Below are 27,288 nucleotides of genomic sequence, written 5' to 3'. Positions count from 1 at the left end.
ACTGGTGGGGACATAAACATGGAGAAAAGTACCGGTCTTTTACATGGACATTTTCATTTTAAATGTCTTCAGATGGTGGGGTTGAGAAGGACACAGTTGTTTGTAAGCACTGCAATGTGGAATTATTTTTTATCACCGGAGTACTTCAAGTCTGAAATATCACTTAAAGCCAATACACGCTGTTGATGCCGGCAACCCCCCCCCCCCCATATCACTATGTGATTAATCGTGATTAATCACAGAAATCCACGCGATTAATTACGATTTAAACTTTTAATCGCTGGCCAGCAATATTTTTTTTTTATATATTACAGTTTAATATATGTAGTGTGTTTACAAACTTTTGAAAATGTAAACAGACACCTTTGGCACAGGAACAAATTTTGCTTAATTTTTTTCAGTCAAAAATGCTGAAGCGAGAGTTGGGAGTACTTGGCTAAAAAGTGTGTTTCCGGGGGTACTCCGCTATAATAATAATTTTAAAAAAAAACTTTGAGAACCACTGTGATAGTGTCGTAAGCTTAAGTGGTTGCTACTGCATGCCTTCGACCCACAGGATTAGTTTAATATAAGTCATATTTAGTAGTATTACATATTTAGTTTGCCACACATTCTGCAAGAGAATAACTTGTCTAGCTGCTGCACTTGTAGCCTACAGAGCTATGTCTTTATTGCCATATTGCTGGCTGTCGTGTGGTTTAGCTGGGTGTTTTAGTTTGGTTACAGACATGCCAACACCCAGCAGAACACAGAAAAAGGTTTTACAAAGAGTGACAATTTGCTTCCGTCGTCAGTGTGTGGCTCCATAGCTCAGTGGTTAGAGCACTGGTCTTGTAAACCAGGGGTCGCGAGTTCGATCCTCGCTGGGGCCTGGTTCCGTTTTTTCATCGTTACTACCCGTTCTTTTCACTGCTACTGACCCTTAGCGAAAATAGTTTTCGGTCCGCCCTCACTAGCAGTTGGTTCTGTAAGATATTATTGTCGCTGCAGAAAGGGAGATAGTTGTGACATATGGCCTTTTCGTGTAGAAACGCTGTTGACAGAGTCGGGTTATTTGCTACTGACGATTTTGGTTTTCATATGCAAATGAGTCTGTTCGAACCCTGGTCTATGATTGGTGCCTTTTTTTTCACCTTTAATCCCGCCTGCCACTGTGATGGACAGGGCTGATACTCCAATCAAGATGGCTGTACTTTTTCCACCTGTTTTAGAAGAGCCTGCGTTTATGAAATAGTGATGGGAATATCGGCTCTTTTTAGAGAACCGGCTCTTTTGGCACGGCTCACTAAAAAGAGCCGGATCTTTCAGCTCCCAAGGGGATCTTGAGATTTTTTTGGTGCTTAAATTAATTTATTATCAATAATAATGTAAAGTTATGCGTAATATGAATTACTAATGTAAAAAAACATGCACTGTATCAGATGTTTATGTAAATGTAAATACACCTTTAATTATACACACACTACCGTTTGCGTCGTGCTCCTTGCTCTCTCTCTCGTCTCCCTCCCACCTGTTCGTGCGCTCGCTGTGTGTAACTCCGCCCCTCTCCCCTCTGGTCGTGGGGGGGGGGGGGGGCGGAGCGGGGGGCGCGCGCGGGGGGTAACGAACGAACGGGACAAAGCGGCTCCCAATCAGGAGCCGGTCAAAGAGCCGGGTCTCAGAGCTGTTTCGTTCGCGACCGACACATCACTACTACGAAAACTTTTATTTGGTGTGGCCGTAGCTTGTTTCATTCTTGTATTTGCTTGGTATTGCCTTACATTAATGCTTTAAGTTAGTAGGCAATTATACATTTTTATTTTTCGGGGGTGCAGGGGTACTGCTACATATGGGGTACTAGGGTTGGAAGATATTTGACCAAAAAAAGTTGTAGATTTTCACATATCACTCAGCCATTAGGAAGAACAAAACCCACATAAATATGCTGATTAATAACAATATGTCCTTAAATAATCCTTTACATGTCTGTGTGCCACATAATATAAAACAATCACAAAATAAGTCTATGGTCATGAGCTTTGGGTCATGACCGAAAGGACAAGATCCCGGATACAAGCGGTCGAAATGAGTTTCCTCCATCGGGTGGCTGGGCGCACCCTTAGGGACAGGGTGAGGAGCTCAGTCACCAGGGAGGAGCTCGGAGTAGAGCCGCTGCTCCTCCGCGTCGAGAGGGGCCAGCTGAGGTAGCTCGGGCATCTGTTTCGGATGCCTCCTGGACGCCTCCCTGGGGAGGTGTTCCGGGCATGTCCCACCGGGAGGAGACCTCGGGGAAGACCCAGGACACGTTGGAGAGACTATGTCTCTCGGCTGGCCTGGGAACGCCTCGGGATCCCCCCTGAAGAGCTGGAGGAGGTGTCTGGGGAGAGGGAAGTCTGGGCATCCCTGCTTAGACTGTTACCCCCGCGACCCGGCCCCGGATAAGCGGAAGAGAATGGATGGATGGATGGATGGACAAAATAAGTTACATTGACATTTACTTAAAAAACTGAAATGATCTAAACTTCTGAGACCTCTGATCATATGGGGGTTTTTTTGTTTTGTTTTGGTTTTTTTTTTACATAGTTGTAAAGATAGTATGGAAACTGTGATGTTAGATTTAGTGCAAGTCCTCTTTTGGTTGCATTTGTTTCTTTGAGTTGTTTATTGAGTGTAAAATTTTGGATATCCAAGCTCATTAAAAATTTAGTCCTTTATTATTTTTTTACTCTGATTCTGGTTGTTTCATTGCTTTCTTTCCTCTACTAACAACATTGTCTGTGTGCTTTAAATATCTAGGTTTAGAAGGAAACAAGACCTGCTCTGTCATGTGCATTTCCAGAATGTGGAATAAATTCCTGGGCAAACAGAGCTTTGAAATGACAGCCCTTTTATTCTGCAGTATTCTCAGAGTTGGGAGGGTCATTGGTATGCAGACCACCAAACCTCAGGAGCTGGAGCCAGGTTTGCCCAGTCTGTCAGTGAGTAGGCCCAGTCTTTATTCCTTCCAGTTTGCTATCGGTCCACAATGTCCAGTAATATAACGTCACTGTTTGCCCCATGTTCTCTATTTTCCTTGTGATATACAGCAAAATTATTTCAAGCAGCACAGACATCTTTACAATGTGGCTATGAAAACACAGACAGAGCAGAATAACAACATACAACATAGAATTACTTAGTCTGTCTTTATAAACTTGTTTCTGGCGTGTACGTCCAGTTCAACATGATGAACATGGTGCAGTATCAGTTTGCTGTGCACCTTAAAATGTTACTTTGGTTTGTTTTACTACAATATGAAGAACCCAAAGACATATCGCATGGTGATTATTTTTATTTTCATTTTTTGTCAGGTCTGAAATCCTTAATGTTACATAAATATACAATTAATATTACTATCTCTTTTACTTACAATTTACAGTAACTGAAGCACTGAACCAGCAGAAGCTGAGGATCTAACTGATGTCCTTTGATGCTTTGCTGTTCATTATAAGTGCCACTAGATGGCAGTATTGTCACATGTTAAGTTCCAATCTTTGTACTTGATCTACAGTGTTGCTCCACATTATGTAGTTTAGACATGTTGTTTGCGGAATTAATTCAATAAAATAATGAAATAATTGATGTGTGATTGCTTTCTGTTCCAAACCAGGGGAACAATAGGACCAGATGCTTTCAGAGAATCATTAAATGAATGATTAATGTACAGCTTCAATGGCTGTATGTTCCAGATGGCTGACTGGGTAATCTTCACAAAAGGGAACAGGACATTAATCCTTTAAGTAATTACAAAGTTCTGTGCTTACGCACACAGGCCATTTTTGCTTTCAAGTACATCCCCTGCTGTCTGCACAATATCTGCTTTCCAGGAACTGAGGAATACAGTTTTGTTTTCAGCAGGACTACCAAGCATTTTTCAGTTTAGCCAGCAGTGTTTGACTGGGTTTTGAGATCTTTGCAGCTACCCAAAGACTCTCTAATCCTTTAATTGAAATGAAAACATGAAGATCACCAGAAGTGGATTTAAGAGGTTTTCATCTCACAACATATAACAAACTAGGTGAGGGGTCTGTGGCTTGTGGTGTTGGACCTCAGCTCTGCCTCTCAATGGTGTTTCTGAAGCCCTGAAAGGACTCCTGTCAGCAGAACATGATCCTGACTCATTTCTGATATCAGTCAGGAGCTTTAGGGGCAGAAGAAGGCCTCTCTCTCAGCTCTCTTTTTCTTCACTTCTGTTTAAATTCTTCCGCACAATATACACATCTGCCTTTATCATCTACATCTTCATGCAGCTGACTTTGCACTAAAACAAGAGTTTTCTGACACATTACATCTCCATCCTCAGTGCACCTTGGCTTTAACTTCCACGTCCTCCAGTTTCTAAAAGAAAACATTATGTTTTGTTGGACAGCAGACGCTAAGGTTTACCCAGTAGAGGATCTCCAAAGTTTAATTCAAGAATTGTATTCTATCAAGAGGACTGTACATAATGTGAAAAAATATATAGTATATGCGTTCATAAATAACCATCACACATTGCTTCATTGTGGCTGGATGGAGGCTTTCCCCAGCTTTTAGCTCATTCTTTATTTCTTACATACTTTACTTTCATTATTTGCTGGCGGCTTTACTAACTGCTTCACCAACAATAACATTGCAGCTTTGTGCTGATAAACAACATTTGCATGAAAATTTCAGGATCAGATGGAACCAAACTCAGGTCCAATAAATACTAATGATACTCTGTAAACATGTATATTTCTAAACCCTTTTGCTACCATTAAATTATGTCCATTTTGAAATTGACATTTAATCATAGTAAAATCATTATTAAATGTTTAAACGTTCTGGGGTAATAATACATACAGTTTGTATGTACAGTCTATGTAATAATACAGCAAACCCTTATACAAGGACTGAATACTTATTTGAAAAGCAGATTAATGAAGCATTGAACCGAGGAATAAAATAAACAGAGGTGACAAATAAAATGATCAACAAACATCAAGTACTGGACTTCAGTCCATCTTGGCATAACCTTAACCACTCCATGGAACACCATTCATCCAAAATACATGCTTGTGTTTGGTGGTGGAGAGCTGTGTCCGACATATCAGTCTAAAATCCTCCACTGGTGTTCAGCTGGTTTGAGGTCTGCTGACTGTGGGGGTCATGGCACAGGGTTCAGTTCAGTTTCATCACCAGCCAAACCACTCACCTCCCTGGTTTTCACCACACTCTCTTGTTGTGATCCTGTGATTGGGCCCATTACATGTACCACTCATTCACCATTCTTCTGTACCCTGTCCGATCTTCACTCACTACTTGAACTTTCTGGTCCTTTTTCCTTCCTTACCTTATTTCCTAGCATTTGTTTGACCCTTGTAAGTTTTACCTTTAGTTCTTGGCCTGCTCACACAGATCCTGTTGCCTGTGCGAGCCTGCATCGACCTGGTCGTAATCTTCTCCTGAGGGTTTTCCTGCCATCTTTTTATGACTCTTGAGCTTTGGTTTTTTCCCATGTCCATGACTGGGTTATACTGTTACCTGATCTCCTCTGTTTTCCAGAACATCTCCAAGACTTTCTTTTGAACCTGGATTGAATTTTGTGTTCTTTGAAGAACAGACAGAAAGGGAAATTCTGCAGATAACCATTCTTCTTCTTCCTTTTCTTCTTCTTTCTTTTCTTCTTTCTTTTCTTCTTCTTTTTCATCTCTTTCTTCTTTTCCTTCTTCTTCTTCCTCCCTTTCTCCTCCTTCTCCTCCTCCTTTTTCTTCTTCTCCTTCTTTCCCATCTGCTTTTCCTTCTTCCTCTTCTTCTTCTCCTCCTCCTTTTTCTTCTCTTCTTTTCCTTCTGCTTTTCTTCTTCTTCTTCTTCTTCTTCTTCTTCTTCTTCTTCTTCTTCTTCTTCTTCTTCTTCTTCTTCTTCTTCTTCTTCTTCTTCTTCTTCTTCTTCTTCTTCTTCTTCTTCTTCTTCACAGTCACCTAATCTTTTTCACCAGGGTTCATATCTGTGCCTTGACTGCTTCAGTATCAGTACAGATAAATCAATAGTTTAATGTCGAACATGTGTTTGTGCGAGAACATCGGAAACATATACTTATCAAAATGTAAAACATCATGTTTACAGTATTGTTGGATCCTTAGGTGAGAGTTCAAAGCAGACTGTGACTTTCATTGTCATTCATTCAAGGATAATATGTTTTATTTGGATGAATAAACTGTTGTACGTCATTCCTGAATATCTTCAGAACCATACCTTTTTTTCAATATATCCCAAAATACAATAGGAAAAAAAATTAACGATAGTTTAACTTCAATCAAAATGATGTTAATCCTTTATACGACACATTCTAAATGTCAGCCTTAGTGTGTCATTGGAGGACATAACAAGGCTGTATTACTTTTGTGAAAATTTTCCAAAACTTTCATTGTCATGTAGAAAATCAAGGTCAATGAAGTTATCATGTATCCTACCTATATGTGCCAAAACAAAACAAAAAAAACCAAGAAAAACAAATGTACGTTGAAAGGACCATGTATTCTAGAAGATTAAAGCATCACTTTTAGAGCATTAGGCCAACATAAGTGCTGATCCAGACCCCTGTCCACATCCACATTATCCCTTTGAACATCATTCCGTACATTAGTACCATTACTTCATTGTACCTAACAAAGCAGGTCCACTCACTGTTCATGCAGAGGTGGACCTTACAGACCCTGGAGACCACATTGGACCTGAGATTGGTGACTCACTGTTCTCACTGTAACTGTTGCTGTCACTGTGTTGTAATGTGTGCGGAAATTACCAAAAATAGTCACTTGCCCAATAAAGGGTTAAAAATAAAGGGCGTCAATGAGTATTTGGAAAAAGTAGTGGGTCCAATTCCTTCCAGGAACATCCATGCAGCAGAGGGAACAAGAGAAACTACCAGATGGAGTTCATGATAGTCATGCTTTACTTCCAATGCCGTATTGGCTTACTCCTGGCCTCACACACACATTTTCACTATGGCCTTTTCCATTAACAGGTCCCTCCACATGCGCAGGAGTCGTCTATTAATAGGCACAGAGGTGACGCAGTGACAGAAAACCATCGGGTCACTGGACAGAGAGGCTCCAGCTGGGAGCCACTTCATCTCCTTCGTCTCGTCTTCCTCCCCACATCTTCTCACAGCTTGGGGTCTCCAACCTGTGCCAACATCCAGCCGGTCTATCCCCAACACCCACCCCCACCCTCCATACAATATAATCAACTCACTGAGGCACGAACACACGTCACATGGTGAAACAACCACCTTTCTCCCAAGAACACGGTGTGAATGTCAAATAGAGGATTTAATTTTATATCTTCTCTGCCATTTTGGTAACTCCTCAAACTTGATCCCCAATGCTTTAGCTAAGCAACACTAAAACTGGAGTTACAATTTCCTGTGTGAAGGCCCATGAGTGCAAAGGGAAGCCACATAATGCTCGACACCAGCTACAGTTACTCAAACCAAACAACTTATACCCCTCTGAAGAGTTCCTTCAAATAGTGTGAACAGCACAGCATATTTTTAAACCATAGATGTAAAGAAGACTGCAAACACACCTAACAAACTGACTTTAAAAGGTATTTTTAGAACCAAATGTCGGCCCATTTTTGGCAGGATGTGGAAAAGCATTATCCAAAGTGAAGCCCTTCGCTTCTGTTACGTCTTCTCCACTTGATTTGGAAATCAAAGTTGGATCTGCTTTCTTTCCTCAGCGCTGATGGACAATGTGCAAGTCTCAGTCCAAGTTTTCAATCGTAAATTTAGTTCATGCATTTACTTTGGCAGGTCAAAAATACACGTTGTCTTGCGAGTAACAAAGATGAAAGAGCTCAAGTGATTTGTGGTGTTTTCCTGGTAGCTTCATTTCCAGTCTTCTTTGATCAGCTAAGTTTACAAGCCTGCGTAAACTCAATCAGCAGAGGCAAAGGAACGACTCCACTGTGTGTCAACTCCTGACCTATCTCTGCACAAACCAACACTTCTCCATTATATCCTCCCTATGCTGCCTTAATAGACCGCAGATGGCAAACGTTTGTTTCTCATTTAGCTTAAACAACTTTTTTTCTCTGTTTCTATCCCTTTAGCCTTGCTTCTCAGGTCACATTTTCCAGTAAAACTACAACTTTGCCAGCATCGCAAAGGCTTGTTTCTCTATTCATCCAGGCACGTTGTACTCCATTGACCCTTGACTGCCATAAAAGCTGGACAAACACAGGAACTGAAAGCAAAGATAATGAGGATAAACAGCTCAGGCACTCAGTGTCTGTATGTGTGTGTGCTCAGGGAAGCATGCTTGTGCTTATAGACACTTAGCACAGTTGTGTGTGTGCTTCAGTCGAGATAAAGTGGTAAAAATTTCAGCTGTTTTGGCTCAGAGCTTCAGAACAACAGAGCCAAGATGTTAAAGTAAAGCCAGCAGTGTCACTTTGGACTGTTGAGTGGCCGCTGTCTCCCCCAGACTGAGCCAAGAGTGTGAGTACACCGACTGTGTGAACATGTGGGCTCACTGATAACCTCTTAGGAAAACAAAGTTTTATGAAGCAAATAGTCCACTAGACAACAGCACAACAGGCTAACCATTAGTGGACAAGGTGCAGCTGTGGAGACCTGTGTGTCGGAATACAATGAAGAGTAAACACAACTTGTGTGAGAGCAGAGAGAGGTCAGCTCCCACTGATCAGCCTCTTTCAGAACCTATGGATCCACAAGCCAAAGACATGGAAAATAGCTTCCTCTTATTGTTAGAACAGCTTCTCCTTTTGATTTTTAAGCCGCTGTTATGAAAGAGGTTTTCTTCTAGTTAACTGACAGTGTTCAGTACCGTAAAAATCCATTTTATTTGTTTTTGGCTGTTTCTACCTTGGTTTCAGAGACTCCTGAGGACAGGAACTATGGAGCGGGGAAACTAAATCAGAACCAGTTTCCTCCGGTGGAACAAAGGTACAAACTCCTGAGCTGTTGTAAAAGTTTCTGATTTCTGGAAGAAGTTCATGCAGTGGAAATGGAGACCAGCTAAATTATGCAGGTCTTTCCTGATTTTAAGTGGAACTTGCATTTTGCCAGTTTTTAATGTAGGTGTTTTAAAATGAGTTTCCTTCCAAACAAAACGCAAACCTAGAGCCTCATCTGATTTGGTTTCTGATACTTGCATATATTTGTCACTAAGGAGGGCCATGCCTATCCAGCTTCTATTAGCATAGGCATTTTTTAAATATTTTTTTTTATCTCACCAGCCGATAGGCCATGAGCTACTTTGAAGGTGCTGTGTCCAGCATTATCTTCGTCTTTGTTAGCAGTTTCTTTAAACAGCTACTCCAATGAAACTACTGGTCAGACAAATTTTTATCTGTAGCTTCCGTGGGACAATGTCTACAAAGTCTGTTCACAGTTTTGAGAAATTTAGATTTTTTTAAAAAAAATTTATGAGTTTTAAATATTAAACATTTCCCTTTGCTGGGTCATATTTTAATGGTTTATAACATGGAAAAGGTTACAGATATCAATATAGTTATTACTGTGCACTGATAGGAAGTTATATATGGACTTTCATTTGGGTCTATGGCCTTTGACCTTGAGTGACCTTGAAGGGTCAAACTCAAGGCCACCAGTGTCTAAATTTCAACAATCTTCTTCTCTGACACAACTGGTTGGATTCATTTCAAATTTTATTTGTAGCTTCCTTGGAACAAAGTCTACAAAGTCTCTCACAGTTTTGAGAAATTTTGATTTTTGAATTTTTGACAAATTTTCTAAATATTAAAAATGTGCCTTTACATATCTTTATGGCTTATAACATGTAAATGGTTACAGAAATAAGTATAGCTACTATTGAGTACTGACAGGAAGTCATATATGGACTTTTATTTAATTAGTTGAGTTCTCCAGTGAAAGTACCACCCACTTTCTATTAGGAGATTGATCTCCTGTATCAAAACCACAGGACTCAAACATAGGGGCAGAACTTGACAGCCTCACAAATTCAAGTTGGTGAGATACAGGGACAATAGTCCTATTTTTTTATATCAAGGACCAGGTTTTTGTCCATAAATGGCAGATGTTTCTGTGATCAGATGTCTATCTCTACAGCTTGATAATGTTTTCATATAATTTTGCTTCCCCTGTTACAGTTAACTAGCATGATTAGTGTTATTCTTCGATAAGTGCAAAGTCTGATAGCTCTGTCATGCAATCATTAAACCTTTTAACGTGTTTAAGTTCAGATAAACTCCACAGACAACACAGACAAAACACTTATTGGATATAATGTATAAGTATATAGTACACTTTTTTTTTAAACAATTGGCTTAGATGGTCACGTTTAATGTGTAAAATGTTGTTCATTTTAACAGTCACAAGTTAGCAACTATTTCTAGCTGCTAGAAATAATGAATAACGTGTAAAACTTGTGCAATTCTTGAGAGGCGTAAAAGTGTAAAAACGCTCTATTTATAAAGAATATCATTATCTACATGATGTCTCTGTATTTTGTCTTTCTTCCCTTACCATGAAAGAATACTATAGATCTATAAATTGATAAAACAAGGAATGATTACAGCAAACAATTCCTGTTGCAGTGTTCTTATGTTTCCTATGGAGTATTGTTTTAGGACAAATGCTGAACCCCATCTGAAAGGAGCTAGTCCAGTCTATTGATAATACTTTAGTGCTGTTGTTTCCTGTACGTTTGTACATATTTGGTCATAATAAATCAATAGACACACACTTGATACACTGTGTCCTGAACACAAATAGAGTCCAGAACATGTAGATATGTTAGGACTTAAACGGTCAACTAAGTGTCCTGTAAATGTAATTTATTTAAGCAAAAACACACGCATATGTGCACATTAAGTCAAACACCTGAGATTCTTTAACTGAGGTCAGAGTTCATCATAATCTCCTCGGACTGGGCTTCCTTCCTCTTCAACGACGTCCACAGGGGAGAGAGGTGAGGCCCCGGGGCCCGGCTATGTTTGAAGTAATCCTCTGGAAATGAAAACATTATGGTAGAGCCGATTTCCAGCGAGCGGAGGGAGAGCAGTTGGTTGGGCTATGACATCATCATCATGGTTTCTCATTTGCTTGTTTTTTTTTTGTTTTTGTTTTTTTTTTCTTGTCCATATCATCACATTCTCTCTCTTTTGCCAGTGGGTGGAAGCACCGGGACGGCATTAGACCTAAAAAACATTTCCCGGCAATCATCTGAATCAAATATCCACAGCTGGGAATGAGTTTGTCATTTTTGAGGGCAAGTGGGCACAGTCACAAGTGAAAACACCCCAAACAAAAAAAGAATATACCTATACTCACATCTATTTTCAGTCGTCTATAAAAAACAAAATTAAATTAAGTTTTCATAGGGAATATTTTACTGTTACTCATGATGAACTCACACTTTTTTGCTCAGTCATACTAATATTGTGTACCACCACAGCCAGCAGCCACCGAATCTGACAAAAGCAGCTGTGTATGTTTGTGTGTGTGGCGGCGGTTGTGGTCGAGGTGGTAAATGTGTGTGTCTGTATGTGTGTAGCAGTGTGTGTGCGGTTGGGGGGGGGGTTCTCAGGGTGGTAGTTAGTTTCTGGTAAATAGTGCCCTTTGAGCTCTGTGTGCTGCTCAGAGCTTGGTTTGATAACCTGCCAGAGAGGAAACAACATATCTTTTCATGACAAACTACTGAATGGAGAAAGTTTATCTTCTGATTTATGCTTTAAGTTTTAAATCTTTCTTATCTGGTGTTTTAAATACTATATTGTTCTGTGGAAATGGCTTCCTACCCTTGGCTTAAATCGTGTTATATGGAGGATGTAAAGATATTATGGCTCCCTGCTGATGTTCCTGCAGCTGTACTTTTGGCCCACACGGTGCAGTTAGTGATGTGCAGCAAATTCCAAAATAAACAATGATGGTCAGCCATCATCATAAGGCACACAGCCCCCAACAGAAACATGAATCAGTTACAGCTCCAGAAAATATATAATTTACGACTTTTCCCTTTTTAAAAGCCTATTCTCTCAGACTTTCGGCAGTTTTACTGCTTGCACTGATGCATACTTTGTGTAAAGATGTATTATGGAAGATAAAATGACTTCATGAGTTTGACATAATTGAATCCACATTGTAAATGCTGGTTCAAAGGTAACAGTGTAACTGTAAACCAATCAGTAGTAGAGGTCACTGCTTGAAGAAGACTGTAGGGGTATCTTTAGCTGAATTTGACTATTTATACAGGTTTTAAAATTATTTTAACTAAAATACATTCAGTTAATATTCCTTTGCATCATGACCAGTTCATCATGTATTTTTTTTTTAATTACTTGCAACCTATAGTAAGTTATAGGCTTTTAAGGAGGAGATATGAATCCCTAGTTCACTAGTCTACTGTCCAAGAAATCTATCATTTCAAAACTGGATATGATTCTTGTATGTATGTATGTATGTATGTATGTATGTATGTATGTATGTATGTATGTACATATTTATTTATTTATTTATTTATTTAACTTATTTTAATTTTTGGTGTTTGATGTTCTTTCTTTCTTTCTTTCTTTCTTTCTTTCTTTCTTTCTTTCTTTCTTTCTTTCTTTCTTTCTTTCTTTCTTTCTTTCTTTCTTTCTTTCTTTCTTTCTTTCTTTCTTTCTTTCTTTCTTTCTTTCTTTCTTTCTTTCTTTCTTTCTTTCTTTCTTTCACCTGACTAATGCCTAGCATAGCCATAACATAGTGGGCCAAGAATGGGTCCTTGAGGAACCCCAATACTTAACTGAATAATTCCATAGCATTAGAATTAATATTTGTAAAGGCTATGTGCTTTGACCTACCTTGGGACAAAAAAAACCCTAAGAGGGAAATTAATATCCCGTGACATTGTCAGATTCCAAAATTTCCAAATCCTTTCAGCTAGTTTGCAAACATTTCACCAACACATGCTCTCATGGAATCAACATAATAATAATACAACACAATCATGGCCTCTGCTCCTCTGTGAGAAGGTGGAAGAGTTTACTGGACAGAAAGCACATGCGAGAAGCAAGGTTGTTACTGTTGGCTCATTTATCCCTTTCACTCTTAACACTTAGGCTACTTAATTACAGACATAAGGAACTTTTGGCAGAATCTGCTGACTCTTTTGGCCAGTGTAGGACACAAGCTTAACGCACACTTGCACTCATGAAAACTGAATTTTGTTGTGCAGATAAGGTCTGAATAGTTACACATGTACACACGAGTGTAGAAAATATTATAAACTGACCTCTTTGCCTCATGATCACCAAATCACCCGCCATTTGAACATTTAATATAACTTTACAGTGGAAATCATCATAGGAGAGGATAATATTGCTTAATGACACTGACGTCTTGGACTTGTAGGTGCAGTAGATGTTATATATTATCACATTCCTGCCTGTGCTCTTAACAGACCTATATGCACCCCTCTTTGGACTCATACAGTGGAATGTCCCTGAGGCTCAGACCTCCCCATCTAGCAGCTGATATCCTTGATCCTCACCCTTGCAGACTGTATGCACATCTGTCCCATGTAGCCCTTCCTCCCCACACACAATGTGTGGATCAGATGTGGTCTACATGTGTTAGACCATGTTTCCCCATTCTAACCCCCCATTTGGAATGAATCACTTATAAATTAATAATTGCTTCACCACGTCTGGCCATTGGGATTTAGGGCCTTACATTCAAGGCTTGTCGCAGAAAGCCAGATGGTCAGCGTTGCCCTCAGACACTTAGCTGACCCTCCAGACTACATCAGTCATGAATTAGTGATGAAGTCATTACACTGTCATAGGCTGTATAGATTGTGTTTTACATGTCACCATACAGTAAATGCTGTTCAGAGTGTGCACTTGACTGAATTCAATTTCAGTTTTGTGTCTTAACTCTTTAACCCCTGAGAATTATTTCAGCGTCTGTTTCAGTGTCATAAAAGCTGCTGTGAGTATGTGCTTGTGTTCCTTTTCTTCAGTGGTTTTGCTTTTCTATGTGTTTTAGGATTAAAACAGGTGGAATAACAGAAAAAGGCAAAGAGAGGAATTGACATTTTACAGGTTTTTACTAAATAAGGCAGTCCGAATGTATATCAGTAAGAGCTTTAGGATGTTGAATATGAACTGTGAACTGGAACACACTGAACAACAAAGATTTGAATTTGGGCCCAGTAGTTTTTGTTTTGGGATGTTTTTTTTTTCTAAATCAGTCCAGCTGCTTTTTGGCACCTAGTTGAACTTCAAAAAGTAATTACACAGTCAAAACATGGTAACAACACTGTAAAAAACAAACAAACAAATAAACAAACAAACAAAAAAACACCACAACACTGGAAACAACAGTAAAAACAAAAAACACAAGTAAAACAGTGTAAAAAAAAAAAAAAAATGGTCCAAACTGTCTATTTTTATTGAGTCGGTCTCCCTCACTGCTCTATGTTTTGCCCCCCATTACACAGGTGGTGGTGGTGGTGGGGCGGACTGAGCATGCTCAGATGTGTATAGAAAGAACAAGGTCTATTCTAACAGTGTGTTTTTAAATTTGTATTGTGAGCAATCGATTGAATTTTCATAATTTCAAATAAGTCATACATTCAGAACACTCACCACAGACATGTCAGGGGTTAAACGGTTAATTGTCAATCCTCAATGCAAACTTTCGTTCAGCCTGAAAAGAAATTTTTATAAAAAAGAAAAAAATAACAAAACAATTATAAAATCCAAAATGGAGGCAGTGGGGAAATTTGGAGTTTTTAACTTTTAATGTATTAAGTGTTCTGTTGATATGTTAAGTTTGGAAAAAGAGGAAAGTTCTTAACACTGTTTTTTTGTGAACATCGATTTCGTATAAATACTGAACAAAATCACTACGATGTCAGCCACTGGTTCATCCTCTTCAGTTTTGATGTCATCACATGCTTTTAGGAACAAATGCCTAATAATGAAGTAAGAAGGGATTTGGGAAAAGGGGCGGAGCTACAGGAGTATAAAGGATGATGTAGGAGATAATACTGAAGGGTTGGTTACTGACACTGTAAAACAGTAAACTTCATTAAATAGACAAATTGGCATTTCTGAAGAGACTGCATGGGATTTTCTGATAGATCAAGCATTGCTGGAACTTAACTGAACCACAGCCCACCCACTCAGATAAATACACAGGCCAGTATTATACACATCCTCCATAAGTCAGTACTATTACACACGTTCTCTGTAAGTCACTAGTATTACACACATACTATTTAAGCGCCTGTGGACATGCTCCGGTGGCTTCAGTTGGAATAAATGATGACCAACAAGCCCACATCATCATTTGTGCGACACAATACACCATCATGGAGGATGCTCCAGTTGTTCTGTTGTTCCCTGTGTTTTACTACATTGCAAATAAACCTATGCGATCTGCACAGAAAAGATGCAGACATACACTGGCTTAAACGTGGGTGAACGTAAGTGTGGAATGTTTTAAGTGTGTTCCACCAGTCAGCGTTCTTCTGCACACAGCCCCAGAAATTCTGGGGAATCTGAAATGTCCCACCCCGCTACAAGGTACCTTTTTCAGGGAAAGTTTGGGGTTGAAGGACAATTTTTTTTCCACTTGGTAATTTCAATGGAAATGCACAAAGGTTTTTCAAAATCCCAGGTAAATGAATGAAGTTCCTGTGATGGAAAAGAGGAGTTTGAAGGAGTTTTCCATTTGTTTTAATAGGATTTCTTCAGGGGAAAAAGCAATATTTTATTTTTTTTTTATTAAAAGGTAGAAATGTGAAAAGTAATTGTGCAAATATTCTACACGAACTGCATGTTTTGGTGGTTGAATGGTTTAAATCGCATTGTGTATGCAGGAGTAGTAGCGAGCCACAAAACATGTACAAAAGTGGGGGGAAAAAAAGATTATGAACATCATAGTGTGACTCGTGAATGCATTAGCAATCACACAAAGGCATTTTATGTTTTGCTAGTCAAAATTATTAACAATAAAATGACCTTTCCTTCTTTTAGTAGTGAATGGAGACAAGAAATGTACTTTCCTATTTAACTTCAACTAACTTTTACTGACTAGCATTTCTCATTTCAGTGGTGACTCTCAAGCTACTGGATAGAACATGTAGCTATTAACATAAAAAGGCTAGCCATAACAGTTAGCAAGAAACAAACAATGTGTATTGTGTTTATAGTAATTGCACTTTTTTTTTTTTTATGATTTTGGTATTTCATTGTTTTGGCTATCTAGGTTGTTGTCAATTCCATTTAATCAAGGGATATTAACTTATGTGGTGTCTTAAGTTCTGTGTCATCAACATTCAATAGGTAATTTCCATAAATATTGTATGAAACAACAAATATAACATAAATGATGTCACCTAATGTAGTGTAATCCAAGGCTCTGTAAACTCAGTATTTGTGTTCTGTGCAGGACACAGGTGTTTATGACATGTTACTAAAAGACTGACTCACCAAACCTTTTCCTCCTACAATGTGTAGTCACATTAAATAAATGAAACTCTGACATCTTAAGAAATGCTGCAGACAAAATGAAGTGATGGCCTGAACTCCCAGTGGGTCTGCTGAGGTTTACAACCAAGTAATTAAACATTAATTGCCAGTGGAGGCCAACACATCTATCAAAATAAGGGCGTTACAAAATATAAAGTCTGGACAGTACAGACGAGCTGGTGGGGAAAATAATGACAGGATATTCTGAAAGTTGAGATGTTACCACTCAAATTGCAAACATCTGTAAACTGACCTTGCTTTGGCCTCTCTACTATTAATGCACAGTTAATCCTGTGCTTCTTGTGCACCTTAACAGAGATAGCAGATAACTCACTCTACGCATGCATGTTAAGAAACACCTAACATTTGGCAGTTTCAAATTCCATTTAATCCCAGGCCGATGTGTCCTTGAATGGGCTTTTACAAGTCCTCTGACAGCTATACGCTGACATTTATTAGTGGCACGCAGTTATCATGCTGTACCAAGATACCATTAGTACTGGAAAAGGCAGCTAAAGGTGACTGAGAAAAGCTGACTTCTTGAAACTCTCACCCCCAGCCACCGCTCCTCTATTAAGACCATTGAGCTGCTCTAAATACCTTTAAAATATTTGCTTACAGAAATCTTGACATCTGTCAAGGCCTTCGCGTTGGAGCCAGAGACACAGACGCAGTTCTGTTCAAAGCTCTGGTTTCATGCCCTACCTTCATTTGCTTGAGCTCGTACTGGCCTGAGACTTTGGCAAAGTGTGGAATAAATTAGATAAGTTCTGGGAAGTGGCTCAGGGAGTAAACACGGCACGGCCGCGCTAATGGTATATTTCACACTGTGATTTATGCTTGAATAAGAGGGAGCTGTGTTCGGGATGAGTGCTGCTTACTGACAACTCACCCAACACTTACGCAAACATGCTGCGCTCGATCAGGAAGAGAAAGGCTACAGATAACTATCAGATTGAGTGCTGTAAATCTGTTTGATGAAACCTGTGAGAGTTTGCCGGTGTGTGCATGTGTGTGCGCTGTGTGTTGTGAAATCAGACATCTGGTTTCACGGTCTCTATGCTCACCATCCTCACAGCACCACAGGCCACTATTTACTGCCCCTCCAACGACCATAAAACACGCATGCCTGAGTGTGTCTGCGTATGCCTGTATGTGCACAATCATCTCATCCTTTTCTTTCCCTTTCTTCTCTTTCTCTCAACTTCCTTTGCTGTCCGGAGCCAAAGTTCAAAAGGTTTTATCAGTGGGTAAAGAACTCATGTTTGCCTCTTTGTTCCTCTTTAATCACCTCTCACTTTTTCTCCCCCTCAGTCTTGTTTGCTCACTTAACATCAGCCCCCAGAGAATTCCTGACAAAAATATCTCCAAGTGCTTTCAAGTCCTCTTAATACTGCAGCACTCAGGACCAGGACCAAGAACTACACTCAAAATCTAAGGGCACAAAAGTTTACAAAAAGTTGGTGCCATGTGTTTAAGAAAGCTTATTTAGAGTTAATTTTTCAGCATGTACCTAAATAATGTAAATCTATCTAATAAATGTAGGGTGACTTAAACATTTTGAAAGGTATATTGTAGGTGTCAGTGACTACAGGCACTGAAATTAACCACCAGAACACCAGAATTTGACAATACACACCTCGCTTCTGCAGCTTTCTCCTCTATGTCCACACCAAAAAAACTAAATATACAGTATATATAAACTTGGTGCTGTTTCATGTTGTTACGCAAAAGTGAAGCCACTTTTCAAAGCTTCCATATCAAGACACAGAGTAGAGCAGTAAAGTAACATCCAGGTCACATCTGAAAGAATCTGCAGTTACTGGTCATTATAGCTATCAATCACATATTTAAGCCTCCTACCTGAATGAAAATACCATGGTTAGATTAAATATCCATGGAGTAGAGTTTGTATAGCCTGAAAACACACATCAGGAGCAGATGCAAAAGTCTATTGTCCTCTCACACCACTTGAATTAAAATATTCCAAAAGGTAACTATGGATTTTTTTCCCCAGTAGCACCAGAAAGTATCAAGCACTGCAAGAACAGCAGCATGCAAGCAACAAGAACAGCGTGTGTACGAGGGGGAAACTGAATGTCATAGTATGCAACAAAAAAACCACATGAATGTCATATGTGTGATCTTTGTTTATCTGAACCCTAACTCCATCATAATGCTCTACAGGCAAGCCTTTTCTGAAAACAATCTGGTGTGTATGATGTTAATGTTGATGTTATTAACTGAGGTGGGTAAAATCCATTTCTATAAATACCCGGCTATGGCATTATATTATATTATATTATATTATATTATATTATATTATATTATATTATATTATATTATATTATATTATATTATATTATATACAGCTTCTTTTTTTCTGCCTCTGGCCTTTCTGTGAATTAGATTAAGAAACATTGTGAAATTCCTCCTTGATGCAATTGGAACTACCTAAAAAGCTTTAGAAAACCTGTCTAAAATGTTTCTTTTTAATAAATTATTTGATGATTAAAAATGAGGGGTTTAACAGTTATTATATCCAATGCTGTCTTGAATCTATTCAATCAGCTGTAGCTGGGGCACATCTCTACTATGCAGGCTCCATGTTGGACTTTATTTTTACACAGTGGACAGTAGTGGCATCACAGGATCCACCTTTATAGTCTGTTCCTGAAAAGATTTTTGAAATATGCATGAAATTCTGTCTAAGATTATCATTTTTAGAGCACATAGAAAAGCCTTATACAACTCTATGGAGGATGTTGACGACCACATGACATGACTTTAGAAAGAAAATCTGTGATGAATCATGAATTTGTGCCTTTATAATCATCTATATAGTTTTTCTTTCTTGATACATAGTTTTTATATGAATATCTATTTTATCTTGTCCATATAGTGTCTGTTTTATTTATTCCTGCTGCCTCCTGAGCCACTGCATTCAAATCTCATTGTGATGTAAATGTGAATAAAGTCTACGTTTAATTACTTGGACTATTTGCACAGAACCATAACTAGTACTGTTATACCTCACTCACTCAAGCCCATTGGCTTTGACCACTTGATTATTCTCTATCTTTACTTGTGTATTTATTTTATTTTGTTCTATTTTATTACCCCACCCCCCGAACGGGAGGTAAGGGGTATTGTTTTTGGTTTGGTTTGTTTGTTAGTTTGTTAACACTCTAGCAGCAAAACCATTGGTTGAATTCATACCAAATTTGGTTTATAGATTGCTAATGTCCCAGAATAGATTTGATTGTATTTTGGGAAAAGTAGGTCAAAGTTCAAATTTTTAATGAATTTTTAAAATATTTTTTTCCCCATTTACTTATAATGGGTGAAAGTTCATATCTGTAGCAGCAAAACCATTAGTTGAATTAATACCAAATTGGGTTCATAGATTGCAAGTGACCCAGAATAGATGTGGTTACATTTTAGGAAAAGCAGCTTTTTTTCCAAATTTTTTTAAATCTTTTTTTTCTCCCACATAATTGCAATGGGTGAAATTTCAAATGTCTATAAAAACATCAATTTTGTTTGAATTTACTTCAAACTTGGCACATATACAGAGGCAGTTGATATGCTGACATTAGCACATGCAGACATGATAACATCAGCTGGATCGATGCCAAAATAAGGTACAATACGTGCGAGGGGCGGGGTTTGTTATGCCTAGCACCACTTCATTCATTCACTCATTCACTCATTCATTCATTCATTCATTCATCTATCTTCTGAACTTGCTTTATCCTCACTAGGGTCATAGGGGTTCTGGAGCTTATCCCAGTTACCTATGGGCGAAGACAGGATACACCCTGGACGAGTCGCCAGTTCATTGCAGGGCTGATATATAGACACAAACAATCAATCACTCTCACATTCACACCTGCGGGCAATTTAGATTAACCAATTAACTTATCAGAGAATGTTTTGGGATGGTGGGACTGGCATCATTTGGTTTTAATTTTTTACTGCATGCTTCTTACCTACTCCATGTTCTATGTGTGCACCAAACCACAGAAGCAAATTCCTAGTAATGTGAACCCTGTTTACGCACATGGCAATAAACATGATTCTGATCTGATCTATCTAAATCATTTAAAAAACCAAATATAGCACCCGAAAATGTTTCACAACCTGAAACAACTTCCATGCTCATTCATTCATTCATTGTCTGAATCATCTTGTTTCTGCAATAAATTAGCTGTGGACAAAACAGCAGTTTCAGCATATTCATTCTTATAATTCCATTTTATATCCATGTGAGATATTCGTTACACCAGACCAGACATCTTTATTTGATCAATTGCTCTTGAGACTGATAGCACGTGTCTGAAGCCCATGCCAGTGACCCTCAACATCACCATCACAGTAGTCCATGTTTATCAGAACCCACGAACATCCTCCCAGTCATTTAGAGCCTTCACTGTTTTTCTGTTTTCACGAGCATCTCTTGTTACTTAACCCTCATGACCCATTCTGCCCTCTTTATTTTCATTTTATCTCCTGGCAGGAAGTGAAGCAAATGTTTCATGCCCCGCCCCTCCTTGTTCCCACAATGCCTTGTTTTCAGTCCAAACAGATGCCCCCCCAGGTATCGTTATCTTGAGCGTAAACTGACATCCTTCCCCCCCTCCTGCAGGTTTTGAAGTCGACCTCAGAGGTGTAAAGTGTTGACAATGTCATTATCCTCTTTTTGAACCCCACTGATAGATGTCACCTTTGCTTTGTTTATTTGTGAGAGGGCCTGTAAGTTGATGGAGCACGTTCTTTAAAACACCTCAGCCTGCGGAGGAGGGCGGTCATGTTGGTTTAAGAGATGAACAATATTGTGCTTCACATAAACCTGACAAAAGAGTGAAGACACATCAAGGTCCACGACACTGTATGAGAATTATAGGCTCATTTAAAAGTAATAATGGAGTTAGGAGCAATAAGACACCAACTCCTGGCCTGTCCAAGACTCTTGCTGGTAATCATCGTCATTTCTTGTTTATCTTGATCTGAAATTTTCCTTCTGTTGCGTTGCTCTTTCTCACACTCTTCCCTGATATACTGTATTTATTTTAGCAAGAATGCAAAGTCCTGCTGGGACTAAAACGATACATGCTAGAACAAGGTCACTGCAGTCTCCAGTCTAAAAAAGGTGTATTTATATTCTATAAATTTCATCATCTATCTGTTTCAGTAAAGGCTCACATGGACATTTTCTTGCAGCTCAAAATAAACTATCACAACCAACAGAAGACAAACAACCACTGGCAACTAAAAGCATCTATTTATCGTATTTAACAACCAACTAATCCTATCAATACAGTTAAATAATTCTGGTAAAATCCAATTTCTCATCTTTTCATGGTCATCAGATATGACCCATTTGGACGTTCAGAGGCTCCATACTGAACATGGAAACTTCATCATCTTCTCCAGCATTGATTCTCCAGTAAAACCTACTGAGTTTGACAAATGACAGTGGTTGGAAACATTTGTTTTTATGTTCAGTTGATGTATTTTGCTTAAAAAAGAGAAAAAAAACAAGGTTATTCAGTTTTCTCTCTAATCTTTGAATTTTCTCTGAGCTTTTAAACACCTACATTATCAGTAAATTAAAGGAAAATACTGTGGTTTTGCTTAAAAATACAAAATGCAGACTATAATAACAATAATAATAATAATAATAATAATAATAATGATAAAAATAGTGAATCATTTAGTAAAGGTTAAATGTAGAGAAGTATTCATTTGTAAGTTACCACAAATATTGTTCTAGGTCACTAAGGGTTAAGCACCTGCACACCAACTTCTGCAGAAGCCTACTGTAAAATAAACTAAACTACATGTCCAGTTTCCATCTAATACTTACTTCTCCAGCCCAAGTGAACTGTTATCATCGGTCCATCCAGGCAGGAGTCAATGGCCATGTCTGTGTCTGTTTTGGCAAATACACATGGTAGAGGGATGTCATGTTTGCGTAGTAATTCCATACTGTGAAACCCAAAGAAAAGTGTTGCACTTTAGTAAGAAAACAAGTCAAAACAAAATAAGCTGAGGTAACCCATACTGTACCACTTTCATGAGCTTTTTCTCATGTAGCTGAGTACAAAGATCTTCCTCAAGGCATTGACAGGCCACATGTGAGTGATCATAGCTGGGCTGTAAATATAACAAAAACTTGCATCTTTGCATTTTTTTTGTAGCGGGACCATAATACAGAGATTATATGAATAAAAAATCAGTGTCTACACAAACAAGCCATATGTTACAACTTCCAAAACAACAGATTTTCCTCTCAAAGTGATAAAACTATTTATTAACATGACTTCATTCCATATTTTGTATGCATACAAGTTGGATTTTATTATTAAGTACTTTACATTTTAATGTGTGATTTTTTTTCAGTTTTTCTATGTAAAAATTTCCACTCATGTTCCTGGTCTTCAAAGGTTTGCAATGTAAACATACACAAAACTTGCAAGTGAGAAACAGCACTGAAGTTGATGCCAAGGCTAAATTGGCAATGAAATACCGTGCCAGCGTTATAACAGAGACTGCTTTCCTGTACAAACAAGTGAACTCTAAAACAGATGTTTTTTTTTTTAATGGACCTCTGGTATAAGAAACAATAACTTTTGTTTTCTCATTAATCTGCTTTGGCTATTTTTTATATGCTTTGCTCTGGTTTTACATCCCTCTGTGAGCACAGATTGGATTACTCACACTCACTACTGGCCAAGTCAATCAGCATATTCTATACGTTGGGGTCTGCAGCCTGGGCCCGTGAGAAGCTTCCTCTTCATCCAGATCCAGTTCTTGATTTATTTTATGTGCTTTACACTGAAAGCACAAGAGTAACTTCTTCATATCATGTGCACCATCTCATTTTGCTGGAAAACACACACCCTAATGATTTGCAGATATGCACTAGTGTACTGACGTGGAAAGCCATGTGGTATTGTTTTGTATTTTTCTTTTTAGCAGTAAATACTATTAGAAGATCAAAATCACTGTAGTATAATTCCTGACCATCCCATAGGACTCCCATAGCCTCCTGGTTTCTGCTAATGATGTAAACCCTGGTTACAAATACGAGGCTGAGCACTGTCATTGTGGACTAATTTTGTTCAGACATTGATGGGGGATTTTCGGCCAAGGGAAGGTGGGTTGAGTCGAAAAGTTAATGAAGAAATACTGTGTATGTCAACAGAAAGAACATGTTGTTTTGTGTTGTTTGCATTGTTCTAATTTACCATTTGCCATGCAAGGAGGAACATCTGAGAGGTGCAAAATGAAGCCATAAAGGACTATTGTCTACAGGCTCCCCTGGCTTTGATACATTTAAAGGATGTTTTGTTTTAGACGAAACTAAAAGCAGATATGAAAATCAGTGTAGAATATTACCTTAACCCCTTATCCTGCAAGTGACTATTTTTGGTAATTTCCACATACATTACAAGACAGTGACAGCAACAGTTCCAGTGAGGACAGTAAGTCAACAATCAGGTCTAATGTGGTCTACAGGGTCTGTAAGGTCCACCTCTGCACGAACAGTGAGTGTAAGTGATGATATTCAAAGTGGTAATGTGGATGTTGACAGGTGTCTGTATCAGCACTTTGGTTGTTGTTATGTTCTAAAAGTGATGTTCTTTTCACATAATGTGTTTTTCTTGTTTTTTTTTTTTTTTTTTTTTATTGAAGTGACTATTGCCACAGTACTTGTGGGGCTACTTTCTCATATGTTTATTACCACAGAGCCAATCACCGCAGTCGTTACATCATGTGTAGACTGGTTACCTGTAACCTGTCACCCTGCCGACACAGTACTGTGGCAATAAGCATCACATATGCCATGGGCCTATCCGGTTACAGGAAAAGGCTAAGGTACCAGTTACTAGAAGCTGGTTTGTGCGCCTATACTTTCAGTTTCAGCAGGCAAACAACATGAAACGTGGTGACTTTTTTGCTTCATATGAGGAATTTGCCTGGGTTTTTGATGAATATATATCAGCCACTGAGACAAAGTTCAGAGTCCAGAATTTGGATCATTTGATTGGCTCTGTGGCAATAGACAAACCAATATTTTGTGCCACAGTACTGTGGCTGCCACCTTTTCGTGGTGGGGGAGTTTGAGTGCCCGAATGATCCCAGGAGCTATGTTGTCGGGGGCTTTATGCCCCTGGTAGGGTCTCCCAAGGCAAACTGGTCCTGGGTGACGGGCCAGACTAAGAGCAGTTCAGAAGCCCCTATGAAAAGTAAACATCGGAAGAACATGACGTCGCCCGGTATGGCGCAGCCGGGGCCCCACCCTGGAGCCAGGCCCGGGGTTGGGGCTCGAATGCCAGCGCCTGGTGGCCGGGCCTATGCCCACGGGGTCCGGCCGGGCCCAGCCCAAAGGAGCGACGTGAGCCCGCCCTCCGGTGGACTCACCACCCACCGAGGGAATCGTAGGGGCCGGGTGCAGTGTGGATTGGGTGGCGGTCGACAGCAGGGAGCCCGACAACCCGATCCCCGGACGCAGAGTACTGTGGCAGAAGCCATTGCCATTTTTTAAACATAGTTCTATGATTTTTTTTTTCTCCACTTACGGGTAAGGAACCAAATATGGTAACTTCACTGACCTTGATCTTCTACACAAAAAAATTCACAAAAGTTATACATTCTTATTTTGTCCTCCAGTAACACACTATGGTTGGAATTTTGAACGTCAGAGTATTTCTCTGAGTGCCCTATGAAGGGTTAAGTAAATTAAGATGAATGTTTGCCAGTATTGGCCTGAAGAACCAAAAAAAAAAAAAAGAAAAAAAAAAAAACCACAGAAGAGCAAAGTGATGTGTTCAGAGGGGAAAAACTGTTGAATTGTAAATGAAGGGAGGTTAATAAAGGATAATGGTGTCTAATTTCACTTAATTAAAAAAGAGAGAGACCCCGAACATTTTGTTCATTTATAACATTCCTTATCCCACCCAGTGTGTCGCCCAGGACAGGGATGCTGCATGAAATCTGAGGCTGAGTGGACTAGCCTCTGGGTCCTGAACTTGTTAATGCGAAGAAATCCCAAAGTTTATTCAGCTGGGCCAGATGGAAGATGACCTGCACTAACTCAGGGATCCATTACTCCAGTCTTCATCCCCAACCCCGGTCCAACCTAATGAGATACGGACTGTTGCCAGTCAGCTGGTCACTGCCGCGGGGTGCCAGCTTCTCATCAAGGTAAAAAGGCTGAGTATTAATTAAAAGCTCTGTGTTTTGATTCTTGGCACTGACAAGAGGATGGATTCCAGCTGTTTTCAGGCCACTAGAGGAAGGCAGGTATTATATCAATGGTACTAAACACTGCCAAATGGTAAAGTGCTGAACCCTAAACTGTGTGTTTCATTTCAAATTAGTTTCATCCCTTTGTTCCTCTAGGTTACATTTCCCAAAGTTCTCCATGCTAATGAGATTTTTTTTTTCTTTTGTCTTATGGAAAATATAAATGTGAGCCTGATAAACCTTGCTTACCATTTTAGATAACAGTGAAAATATGTGAGCGTAAATGTACTAATGTTTGCATTTCTCTGTATCTGTTTGTGGAAATAAGATGTCTGGGTTTCCTTGAAGAGGATGAACATGTCTACACAGGGCTAATGTGACAGTCAGGCAGGCATAGCAAAGGATGAATACAAGGAAAGTATGAGTAAGTGACTCCTTCTTATGAACAGTAACAGATTATGTTGTGATGGAGTTGTTCAAGCAGAACGGCAACAGCTGGATGGAAAACAATACACTGGACCGCTGTGCTGAGGCCAAAATGTGTCAAATAGTATTACAGAATATTCAAACTTTCTTCCTCTTCCTCTAGCTGATCATAACTGTAACCATAACAACCACAGAAAGACTGAGGTGTACCCTGCAGACTCGACCCACCATAACACTTAACAAATGATATTTAACAGGAGGAAATACAGGAGGATAAACAGGAGGAAACAGCTCAAAGAACACTTGTTGGAGTCTGCTCCATGGGGGATTAATACACTTTTTGTTGTTCAAAATAAATAAAAATGTGTGGTCACGACTCATTTAATACTTTCATACAGAAATGGAGCTCCATGGTACTAGGATCTAATGCTGCATTCCTTGCTGCTTGACTCCTCCAGTGAACTCATACTAGATCAATGTACAACCAGTTCCACGCTCTGACATCACATAGCCTGTGAACCTACACTGGCAGCCCCCATGGATGTGGTGTTTATGCAAATTGTTAATTAAAACAGGTATTTCTCTAACACTATTTATCTGCAAGTGTTCTGCATAATCAGCAGTTACTCTAGCATTAGCTAGTTTCAGTCTATTGAGTGCAAAAATAAATTAATACCAAATACGTATTGAAATATACAAATAATGTAACATAAAAGGTATGAAAACTTCTCTTGCCTTATACGCTGTTTTGCCTCTGTTTTCCTCAAATAAGCAAGGAGCAAGCACCTCTGGAAGACAGAAATGATTGGAAATGAGCATAAGCCCCGTACAGTCTGCCATGCTGGTTTGTTTACATCTAACTACCACAATTCCTTGCCCTCAGGCAGTTTGGTGTGACTTGCCTGGAACGCTACAAAGTCATGAGTCATGGCTTGAAGTCGGGCCCAAAAACCTGCCTGGAACACAGCATAATTCCTCAAAAGTTGGGATGTTGTGTGAAATGCAATGGTTTACATAACTTTCATAACCCAATTCTATTCACAGCTAAACATAAGAATATAACAGTAATAACCTAATTTTGAATTTGATGGCAGTAAC

General features: G+C 39.1%; 1 long non-coding RNA gene and 1 other non-coding gene across 2 annotated transcripts; both read left to right on the top strand.

Annotated features, from left to right (window-relative positions):
• Positions 1–799: 799 nt before the first annotated feature.
• trnat-ugu (transfer RNA threonine (anticodon UGU)) lies at positions 800–872 on the top strand. The gene has a single exon. It is a non-coding gene; the product is annotated as a tRNA-Thr (tRNA).
• Positions 873–1,359: 487 nt separating this feature from the next.
• On the top strand, positions 1,360–27,124 carry LOC115414060 (uncharacterized). The gene is made up of 4 exons (XR_003934548.1): positions 1,360–1,372; positions 2,280–2,284; positions 11,958–11,969; positions 26,986–27,124. It is a non-coding gene; the product is annotated as an uncharacterized LOC115414060 (long non-coding RNA).
• Positions 27,125–27,288: the final 164 nt, after the last annotated feature.

The sequence above is a fragment of the Sphaeramia orbicularis genome, chromosome 22 (genome assembly GCF_902148855.1).
Source record: "Sphaeramia orbicularis chromosome 22, fSphaOr1.1, whole genome shotgun sequence".
Taxonomy (NCBI): Eukaryota; Metazoa; Chordata; class Actinopteri; order Kurtiformes; family Apogonidae; genus Sphaeramia; species Sphaeramia orbicularis.
This window is presented reverse-complemented; position numbering and strand designations above follow the sequence as displayed.